The sequence below is a fragment of the Nelumbo nucifera genome, chromosome 1 (assembly GCF_055504915.1).
Source record: "Nelumbo nucifera cultivar China Antique chromosome 1, China Antique-T2T, whole genome shotgun sequence".
Taxonomy (NCBI): Eukaryota; Viridiplantae; Streptophyta; class Magnoliopsida; order Proteales; family Nelumbonaceae; genus Nelumbo; species Nelumbo nucifera.
Window position 1 is genome coordinate 212,331,353 of NC_142649.1, and position 11,461 is coordinate 212,342,813.

The following is an 11,461-nucleotide window of genomic DNA, read 5'->3' on the forward strand; positions in this document are numbered from 1 at the left end:
CGAATTATAATGAATACAAAGAAAGGAGTGTCATTCAAAGGGAATATGCCTCATGCATGGCCACCATTACCTTTTCAAACGAAGATTTACAACTAGGGTCCCTAGGCGCTTGTACATCACAGGGTATGTTCGAGATAGGCCCGAGGACAGCGGGCTGTTGGCATGATCTACCTTAAATTCATTATTGGAGACTTGACATCTTCAATGTTTTTTCATGTCATTGATGCTAGAACCTCATAGCACTTACTCCTCAAATGCCCTTGACTGCATAAGATAGGAGTGGTTACTTCTACATTATGTTAATGCTTTAAGTATTACTAGGATGGCGCCTAGAAGTGTGTCGTTTTAAAAGATAAGTCATTCACAAGTGTTGAATCATATTCTGCATATGCCAAGGTGAATTCAGAAGCATTACCAGTCTATGTTCCCTCGTCTAATAAAATCACGAGTCCTAAAGGCATTGACCCACATCATCCATGCCTAAAGACCTTCCCTACACCAGTGGTGCCCTAGAAAGGGTAACTCCGATACTTCGTTATGTACTAAAATCTCGTAGAAAAGAGGGACAACCTCCATTTGCAGTTGCTCATAAGAGTAATGGTTCTGTAATTTTGGAGAAAAATCCAGAGGTCTTAAAAAACACACTGGTCCTCCCAGTAAAAATATTAGAGAACCCCATAACCATTAGTTCACCTCCTAGGGGGTTTGCAATGAGGATGGCATCATCACAAGGCAAAAGTAAATCGGCCCATGTCGGGAAATGTCCAGAGGGATGGTTCAATCCTAAAGTATGTAAATTTTTTGAGAATGCTGGATATAGAAAAGGGGAACCAAAGAAAATTGGTGAAGTTATCAATGAGCATGTGACACCATTGACAATGACCCAATGTAAATTGCTTGAAAATGGACACACCATATCCCAAACAAGAACTAGGTTAGGATCCATGCCAAAAAAATCTTTGCAAAAGAAAACCAACACTTATCACATTACTGCTGAAGTTTTAGAGGAAAAACTTAAGAAGCCTGTCAACAAGCGAGTATGAGCATTTGACAGAATAGGAACACCGAACCCTCGTACCTCAGTGTTCAAATGATTGGGGGCATTAAGAAAAAAATCCAAGGAAGATGAATGATCTGGAGGTAGCGAAAGGGAGAGATGAACCTTGTAGTTTTATCCCTTCGCTTATAAAGTGTTAGGCATCATTGGAAATAACCCTTGTTGATGCCCTAACAGTTAAACGATGAACAATGGTACTCATAAACCAAGCCTCGACTTCTCATGGAGAAGAAGAAAAACCCGAAGAGGAAGAACATGACTATTGTAACCATGTGATAGTGAAGCAACTCATAGATGATGACACCTCATCCTCTTATTCTGAAATCGAACAAGCACCGCCCTCCTTTGAGGAAGGGGGGCTAGCGACTATGGATGAGTTGAAAGAGCTAAATCTTGGACAATAAGAGAATCCCTAACCTATTTATGTTAGTGAACTCTTAAGCCCCGAAGAGGAATCTCAATATTTTAAGCTACTTAAAGAGTTCAAAGATGTGTTCGCCTAGACTTATAAGGAAATGTTGGGGCTAGACCTTAAGGTAGCAGTCTATCACCTCATGGTCAAACGCGATGCTTGTCCAGTAAAACAAGTACAACGTCGATTCTGTCCCGAACTTATACCACTTATTGAAGTTGAGGTTAATAAACTCATTGAGGCTGGATTTATTCAAGTGGTAAAATATCCTACGTGGATATCCAATATTGTCATAGTAAGGAAGAAAAATGGGCAAATAAGAGTTTGTGTCAATTTTCAGGACCTTAACAATGCTTGTCCAAAAGACGATTTCCCTTTACCTATTAATGAGTTGATGGTTGACGTCACCACTAGATATGAAGCATTGTCCTTTATGGATAGCTCTTCGCGGTACAACCAAATTAGGATGGCCCCAAAAGATGAAGAACTCACTGCATTACGTACCCCTAAGGGGATTTATTGTTATAAAGTCATGCCCTTTGGCTGAAAAATGCCAACGCGACTTACCAATGTGCCACGCAAAATATTTTTTATGACTTATTGCATAACACTGTGGAGTGTTATGTTGATGATTTGGTCGTGAAGTAAAGGAAGAGAGTTGACCACTTAAGTGACTTCGCAAGATCTTTAATCAGTTAAGGTGGTATCAGCTAAAGATGAATCCCCTAAAGTGCGCTTTTGGAGTGACATCTGGGAAGTTTCTTCAATTCATCGTACGTTATAGCAGCATTGAAATTGACCAATCTAAAAGTGATGCCATTCAAAATATGCCTGAACGTAGGAACTTATAGGAACTTAAAAGTCTTCAAGGTCGCCTTGCCTACATTCAAAGGTTTATTTCAAACTTAGAAGGAAGATGTATTCCACTCAATAGGTTAATGAAGAAGGGAGTCCCTTTGTCTGGGTTGAGGCATGTGGGAATGCTCTCAAAAGCATAAAAGATTATCTTCTCGAGCCTCCAGTTTTGGCAGTTCCAATCCCAAGGCAACCTCTAATTCCCTACATCGCCGCCCAAGAGAAATCATTAAGTGCTTAACTCGCTCAACTAAATGAACAAGGCAAGGAAAATGCTCTATATTGTTTGAAACGACATGTCTCGCTCTGATCTTTGCAACAAAAAAGTTGCGCCATTACATGCTAGCACATGCAATCCACCTAATTTCCCAAACTGACCCACTTAAATACATCATGTCTAAGCTAATACTTTCTGTTGGCTAGCCAAGCGGTTTTATATTATTTTATGAGTTTGAAATTGAATACATCCCACAAAAGTCAGTTAAAGGTCAAGCATTGGCTAATTTCCTAGCCGATCACCCCATCCCAGCAAACTAGGAATTACTTGAAGACTTCCTAAATGGAGAAATCTTCTCCATTGAGCTTCCATTTCCTTGGGAGTTGTTCTTCGATGGTGCTGCTCAAAATGATGGTGCTGGAGCAAGCGTGGTGTTTGTCTCACCACAATGGGAGGTATTGCCTTTCTCTTTCACCTTGACATGCTTATGTTCAAACACTGTAGTAGAATATCAGTCCCTAATTATTGGGTTAAAGATGGCTTTAGATATGGAAATCTGTCACCCGGTCTATGCGGAAGTTCAAAATTAGACATAAACCAACTCTTAGGAAAATATGATGTGTGTATGTTGGATTTGGTCCCATACTTTTGCTATGCGATTGAACTCATGAAACACTTTGATTACATAAGCATTGAGCATATACCTAGAAGTGAGAACAAGAAAGTGGATGCTCTAGCTAACATTGCTATAACACTCTTATTGTTCAAAAGAGACTTAGTATCAGTGCCCATTTGCAATAGAAAATCCCCTGATTCCCGCGCAGGCATTTAATATGAGCAATCAATCAAGTTTGAATTTCGGTCAAATCAATCGTCACACTCCATGAACTCCTCGCGCTAAGGAAACACTCTTAGCTCGAGGAGTGGGGGGCAATTGATGGAGGATGATTTGACCTGACCTACTGAGATGATGACACGTGGACCTGACTCAGCACGAGTAATAGCTCAGCAGCCTGGCTTGACCGCGACCGAGTAACGAGTTTGTAGAACAGCTCGCTACGTCATAACTCTCTATAGGGGAAGCTCGCTACAACGCGAGCTCCAGATCCCCCGAGCTACTGAGAAGGGAATACTCCAAGATTATTTCAGCTCGCGAGCTAGGGAAACCAACTCACTCCAGCACTTGGGCAGAAGAACTGCCCCAAAGACCAACCTTGATGAGGGTTACCTCGAAGTACCCCTAAGAGCTTGCTACAAAGTAGCTCATGGCAAGGATAGCCCACTACAAAGTAACTTGCGACTGTGATGCGACGCTCTCAGGAAGCTTCCATCTGACAAGACCGTACTCGTCAGACTATGCCACGTCTCTCAACTAACGGCGCAGTCCCTGCCCGATTGACAGTCTGCCCCACGTCTCTCGACAGATGGTGGCGTGCCTGTCCCTTTGGAGACGTGTCACTCAGCCAAGCAGGTTGTACGTTGTAATGATCACCTGCGCAGCCTTGGCAGGTAATGGCCGTGACAAGAGCCCAGTGGCGGTTACGCCTGATTTGACAAGAACGCCCCTATAAAAGCCCTTAAAGCGGAGAGACAGACTCTCGAATTAGATCTGAACATGCACTCTTACTTGCTCACGAGCTAATCTCGAGACATAGTGATCTAGCGCGATCTACACTCTTAGCCTTTTATATTCTCTCTTCTTCCTCCCCAGCGTTCTAATTTAAGCTTCGAAATATTCCCGCCGGGCAAATCCCTGGGAATCCTTCTTCTTCATCTTCTCAGGTGCCGTTCTAACTTAAGCTTCCTAGGGAGTACACTTACCACCTTCCTGCGGGCGACTTCCCTTGGGAGCACGGTCATGATGAGATCGTAATTTTCAGGGAACAACTCGCAGCTAGGCTCCGCCTTCCACTGCATCCTCACATTGTTGAAGTGTTGAATCACTTCGATGTAACCATAGATCAGCTCCACCCGAACTCTATCCGGAATGTGGTCGGTACAATTTCTCTCTATTTCGACTACACCCTTCCTCTTGATCTTGACATTTTTTCTTCTATCTTATCAATAAAGAAGAATGCATCTAGCGTTCTCCCCGAGCACAGGCGGACCTACTACCTATCCCCCCGCCCGGGCTTCAAGTTGTTACACAAACTTCCTAGTAAAGTCCCGGCCTGGAAACGGGACTACTTTGTAGTTCGTAACACTGCGGGGTGGCCCTTCCCTACTCACTGGAGGGTGGCCATTCAAGACTCCGACATTAGGCTGGACAAGAAAACAAGTGAGGTATTTCAATCTTGGGCGGAGCTTGGTTTCGACTACAAGGACTACCTTGCCGAGAACAAGCTTATTGAGGCCGGTCTGAGTCCCGGTAGGTCGCTTTGTCAAGAGTTAGTAGTTTTTCCTTCAGTAGCCAGTTTCTACTTCTTGGCAGGTTGCATGGAGAAATTCAGCGCAGAGAAACTCTTCGGCAAGATGAAGGGGAGAAAGAAGCGAGTTGCAAAGAGAGCTCGTATTGAATCTCCATGGGCTTCTACTCCTAAGCCCGAGCGGCCTGCTGAGCGACCTGCTGATGCTCCTCCAGTGATTAACTTGGAGGAGTCGGAGAACCCCTCACCTCAGGAGCCCGAGGCGATTGTGGAGCCCGCTCCCGAGACGACTACAGATCCCGCTCCTGAGACTACTGCCACTACTTTGGGAAGTGGGGGATCAGCCCAAGGACCAGCCCGGAGTATTCTAAACCCGCAGTACAGCCTCCGGAAGAGCAAAGGGGCAGCGTGTGCCGAGGAGGTCTCTAGTTGGGCCGAGCTAATGCCCGCTCAGCTCAGAGCTCGAGCAGCTACCCATTGCATGGTGGTAAGTCTTGTTGCACTTCGACTTCAATTTATACAATTGTTGCTTTACTGACGCTCACTGGCATTCTCTTGGCAGGTGAACAATGTCGTGCACGCCCTGTCCTACCAATCTAAGCAGCATTTAAAGCGAGCTCTGGCTGCCAAAGACTCAACCCGCGCAGCCCACTCCAATCTGAAACTAGCTCGCGGCCAAATCCATCATCTGGAGGGCGATGTGCTGGCTCAGAAAGAGCTAGTTATGTCGTTGTTGTTAGAGAAGGAGGGGTGGCAGCGCAAGAAGGAGGAGTGGGAGCACGAGAAGGAGGAGCTGCTGCGCAAGGTGGAGGGCCTTGAGGCAGATAAGGGAGTTCTGAGGCGCCAAGTAGAGAACGTCGAAGCAGATGTCAAGGAGCGAACTGACATCCTTCTTGGCACTATGGAGGAATTCAAGGCTAAGGCTGTCCAAGACTATGTCAAGTCGAAGGAGTTCGACGGAGTGATGGTGGACGCCTATCGCAAGGGCTTCAAGCTCAGTAGGTGGCTAATAAAGCGTGAGTTCCACAGCTCGATGTAAGCGCTATCACTACCTCGCGGATCACAGGAGAGGTAGCCCGTTTAGCCGCCGAGGACCCAGACTCCGAGGATAAGGAATTCACTGACATCGAGGAGGCTGCCGACCGAGCTGGCACTCCTATGGAGACTTCTGCCAGAGATGACGAGTAGTTCTAGCCTTTGTATTTTGAGCCCATGAGCTCAGTTTTTCTTTTCTTCTTTTTTTTTGTACTGAACTCATTGTAATGAAACTCTGGTAATGAAATATGTTTTTTGCTAAGTACCGTGTATTTAACCTCCTTGTGCAATTATTCTTTTTGATCGGAATGAGGGGTGTAAGGGTTTCCCCGAACTGTCAAGCTATCGAACTAAGTACCCAAAGTGGGGATTTCTCAACTGTTGTTACCCCGAACTGTCTCCTAGTACTTAGTAGGGGTAACTTCTGGATGTACACCGGGGTGAGCAACATAGTAGGGTATATACCCGAACTGTCTGCACCTGGGCTACTTAAGCTGACATTGGTTGTCCCTAACGGGTTCAACCTGTTGTATGCCGGGGCGGGCTATGCATCATAGGGTTCACACCCGAGCTGCCCGTGCCTTGGCATTAAACGTACTTTTCCCATGCCAACGAGGCGACTAGGTCTTATGTGGTGCCGAGGTCTCTTGTTAGCTCGACGCTTTAGACCTTAGGCTGGGGGAGCGATTTATAGTCCGCTCTCCTAGAGTTCGCCCGTGCCGAAGAGGCAACTGGGCGCTGAGGTCCTTAGCTTGGCGTCTTAGCCCTTAGGCTGAGGGAGCAACTTAATTGTCCACTCTCCTGGAGTTCGCCCATGCCGAAGAGGTGACTGGGTGCCGAGGTCCTTAGCTCGGCTTTTTAGCCCTTAGGCCCTAGGCGTGACTTGTGGTCCACTCAGCTCGATAATTATAGGTAATATTGTCTTAAGTTGACAATATTCCATGCCCAAGGTACTTGTTTCCCTTCTAGGGTTTCGAGCTCGTACGTTCCTTCCCCAAGCACCCGCTTTACTTGGTAGGGTCCTTCCTAATTCGGCCCGAGCTTACCAACACCGGGCTCAGGCACCATGACTTTACGAAGAACCATGTCTCCGACGCGGAGGTTCTGCTTTTTGACCCTAGCGTTATAGTATCGAGCTACTCTCTGCTGGTAGGCCATGGTCCTAATGTATGCGAGGTCCCGTACCTCATCAAGTAGGTCGAGGTTGGTGCGTAGCTCGTCTTCGTTTGCTTCATCATCGTACACTTCCAGACGCAGCGTGGGAACCTCGATCTCAGCTGGGATGACTACTTCGGTGCCATACGTGAGGTTGAAGGGGGTCTCGCCTGTTGCGGTCTTCACCGTGGTCCGATAAGCCCATAGTACACTAGGTAGCTCGTCTACCCATAGCCCCTTAGCTCGGTCTAGGCGTGCCTTCAGTCCGCGGAGAATGGCTCTGTTTGTGACCTCCACTTGGCCATTCGCTTGAGAGTGCGCCACCGAGGTAAAATTTTGTTGTATTCTCATATCTTTGTACCAGTTTTGGAATTTAATATCCTCGAATTGCTTACCGTTGTCAGAGATCAATACTCAGTGTAGTCCGAAATGGCACACTATATTATTCTAGAAGAAGTTCTGCACATTCCGCGTTGTGATCGTTGTGAGAGGTTCAGCTTCTACCCACTTGGTAAAATAATCAACTGCCACCACTAAGAACCTCCTCTGCCCTATCGCTGGTGGAAATGGTCCGAGTACATTGATCCCCCACTGTGCGAAAGGCCACGAGTTGGTGAGATACTTCAGGTCGGCGACAGGGTGGTGGTGGATGTTGGCATGCTTTTGGCACTTGTCACATCTTCTGACGAGCTCGATCGCATCTGCCTTCATCGTTGGCCAGTAGTATCCCTATCGTAGCGCTTTCTGGGTGAGAGCCCTGCCCCCAAGTGTCCGCAACACAGGCCCTCATGAGTGTCGCGGAGCATGAGCTCGGCCTCGGAAGGTCGCAAGCAGCACAGATAGGGGAGTGTGTAAGATCTTCGGTACAGCCGTTCGTCTATTATGACGTATTTGGCTGCCTGACGCTCTACCCTTCTAGTGGCATTGCGATCTGCAGGGAGGGTCACGTGTAGCAGGAAGCTCGCGAGTGGATCAATCCAGCTCGGCTCTGCTTGAACGATAGGAGTGACCTCCTCTGCCCTCCCGAGAATGCTAGGCCGAGGCAAGTTCTCTATATACATTTGCTTGATGAAATGAGACTGGAAGTTGAGCAGAGCCTCTCTGACTTTGGCTAAGTAGGCAATTATGGTTGGCTCGCGAGCTTCATATTCACCAGTAACTTGGTTGACCACGAGCTGAGAATCATTGCAGATGACGATGTGCTTGGCTTTCACTTCATTTGCTAGAGTCAGCCCGGCTATTAATGCCTCGTACTCCACTTCATTGTTGGACGCCGCGAACTCAAAGCGTAACGCATACTCCAGTTTCACCCCGCTTGGCCCATACAGAACGATTCCAGCTCCGCTGCCCTGTTGGTTGGACAAGTCATCCACGCGAAGGATCCAGGGCTCCTCATCCCAGGTCGGGTTCGACCTAACTAGGAGAGAAATCGCACTGGTTGCTACCTCATGGTGCTCAAGCTCAACCGGCCTGGGAACCTCGGACTCATCCGACCTGGGGGCCTCAGGCTCGACCAGCCTGGGGACTTCGGTACTGAAAGTGCATTCCGCGATAAAGTCAGCTAAGGCTTGGGTCTTGATAGCAGTTCACGGCTTGTACTGGAGGTCGTATTCGCTGAGCTCGATGGCCCACTTCGTCAACCTACCAGAGACCTCGGGCTTGAGCAAGACTTGCCTCAGAGGCTTGTTGGTGAGGACGACGACAGTATGAGCTTGGAAGTACGGACGAAGCTTCCAAGCTGCAACGACTAGCACATATGCCAACTTTTTGATCTCTGGATACCTCGTCTCTGCCTCCTGCAACACTTTGCTAACATAGTAGATAGGTCGTTGGACCCGATCTACTTCTCTTATCAGTACCGAGCTGACCACCTCGTCACTTGTAGAGAGGTACAGCTCCAAAACATCACCCACCTCGGGTCGGGTTAAGACTGGGATGCTGGCGAGGTACCTTTTGAGCTCGTCGAACGCGAGCTAACACTCTTCGGTCCATTCAAAGCCTTTGCTTTTAATTGCCTTAAAGAAAGGCAGGCAGCGATCTGCCGATTTGGACATGAAGCGGCTCAAAGCGGCTATGCGGCCATTCAACCTCTGAACCTCCTTCAATTTCCGGGGTGGTCTCATATCTAGGATAACCTTAATTTTATCCGGGTTGGCCTCAATGCCACGCCGATTGACGATGTACCCTAGGACTTTACCCGATGTGACACTAAAGGCACATTTGTTTGGGTTTAGTTTCATGTTAAACTTACGCAAATTTTCAAAAACATAATGCAAATATTTTATTAAATCATTTGAAAACTGAGTTGTGACGACCATGTCGTCTACATAACATTCTATTTTCTTGCCGATCAACGGCTCGAACAACTTATTTACAAGTCTTTGGAAGGTAGCCCCGACATTTTTCAGTCCGAAGGGCATGACCTTGTAACAGTACAGGCCTAGCTCGGTTATAAAAGTTGTTTTTTCTTCGTCGGCAGGGTCCATTCTTATCTGGTTATAGCCCGAGTAGGTGTCCAAAAAACTCAACAACTCGTGCCCTGAGGTCGTGTCCATCGGGCGGTCAATCTTGGGGAGCGGGAAGCAATCCTTCGGACAAGCTTGGTTCAGGTCGGTATAATCGACGCACATGCGCCATTTATCGTTGGCCTTCTTTATCAGGACTGGGTTGGCTACCCAACTCGAGTAATGGACCTCTCTGATAAAGTCGGCTGCGAGGAGCTTCCCGACCTCCTCGACAACTGCTCTCCAGCGCTCTGGGGCTAAGTTGCGCTTCTTCTGTCTAACAGGCCTAACTATATGACCAGTATTTAGCCTGTTAGTTATGATGTTAGGGTCTATGCCATGCATCTCTGCTGCGGACCATGCAAAAACATCTAAATTTCGAAGTAAAAAACTTACCAGTTGAGATCGCAGGGGCTCCTGGACTGAAGTGCCGATCTGGAGTGTCCAAGTTGGGTCCTCCGCTGAAGTGGGCACAGGAACAGTCTTTTATGTAGGTGCAGCTCGCTCTTCGCATTGCTCCGCAGGTCGCTCCAGCCCGAGGTCGTTGGCCAACTTGGCTTTCCCTTTGAGGGCGGCCACATAGCATTTGCGAGACTCGAGTTGATCGCCTCGCGCTACCCAAACTTCGAAGTTCGTGGGGAACTTCATCGCCAAATAATAGGTGGAGACCACCGCAGGAAGAGCATGGGTGATAGGCCGACCTATTATGGCGTTGTACGAGGAGGGAGTTGCGACCACCAAGAAGTCGTGGTTAAGCCTCACTATGCTAGGCCAAGTGCCGACCTCCACAGGTACTATGATTCTCCCCAGGGGCCTGACTTCCTCTCCGCTGAAACCTACCAAGGGAGTACTTGCGGGCTTGAGATCACTCTCTTGGAGCTAAAGCTTGTCGAATGCTGCCTTGAAAAGAATATCTGCCAAGCTGCCGGAGTCGACGAGGACATGCTTGACTTCGAAGTCATTAATCCTTATCTTTACGATGAGCGTGTCATCATGGGGGTAGTGGACCCCACACACGCCGTCCTTAGTGAAGAAGATCGGGTGTTCTGTCCTTGGCCGCTTTGGGGGGTTTTGCTCTTCCCTTCCGACCTCGCGGGCTGATGTCCGAGTTGCAGCTGAGGTGCAGCCTACGACGATCGATCCTCCGACGATCACATGAATGGTCCCCCGAACTGGTTAGGAAAATAAACTTTCCCTAGTCTTCACATAAATCTGAAAAATGAACATGGGATTCTTGGTGAGTGGGAACCAAAATCCCATTGACCAACTTTCCCCCTCTCAAAATCCAAAAAAAGAACGCCCCCTTAAAGTTTATATTATATTTCTCGATAGGGTTTGAATTATGTGTTTTTACTAAATTGTTATGAGTTCATGTTTCATATAAGCACTATTCAATTTATTTGTGTGTAAAACATAATACTAAAGACATTTTTAATCTATTTTATTAATAACATATAATATTTCAATTACTTATAATTTAATTTATTTATACCACTTTGACTCTATATATAATTTAATATGCACTTATACAAGATTAAAGGGTAAAAACAATTAACCCCATATGAATGCAACTATGTGAATTAAGTTTTACACTTTGCATAGATACGAATTAACTACTGAGAGATCTACATATACATGTGTAGATATAGATATAGGTTAAGATCCGATTATAAACGAATGAATTTTGAATAATCCAATATCCAATTCGATTTGATTCGTCTGCACAAAATTGGACCAACGGGACAAGGCCCGATCGGGCCGATCCAGAAACTCTAACTTGTCTGGGCCCGCTGAGCCAGGGTTGGATGGTTTAGATGCAAGAAGTAACCGGCAAAAGGTTACATTATTATTTACTTAAGA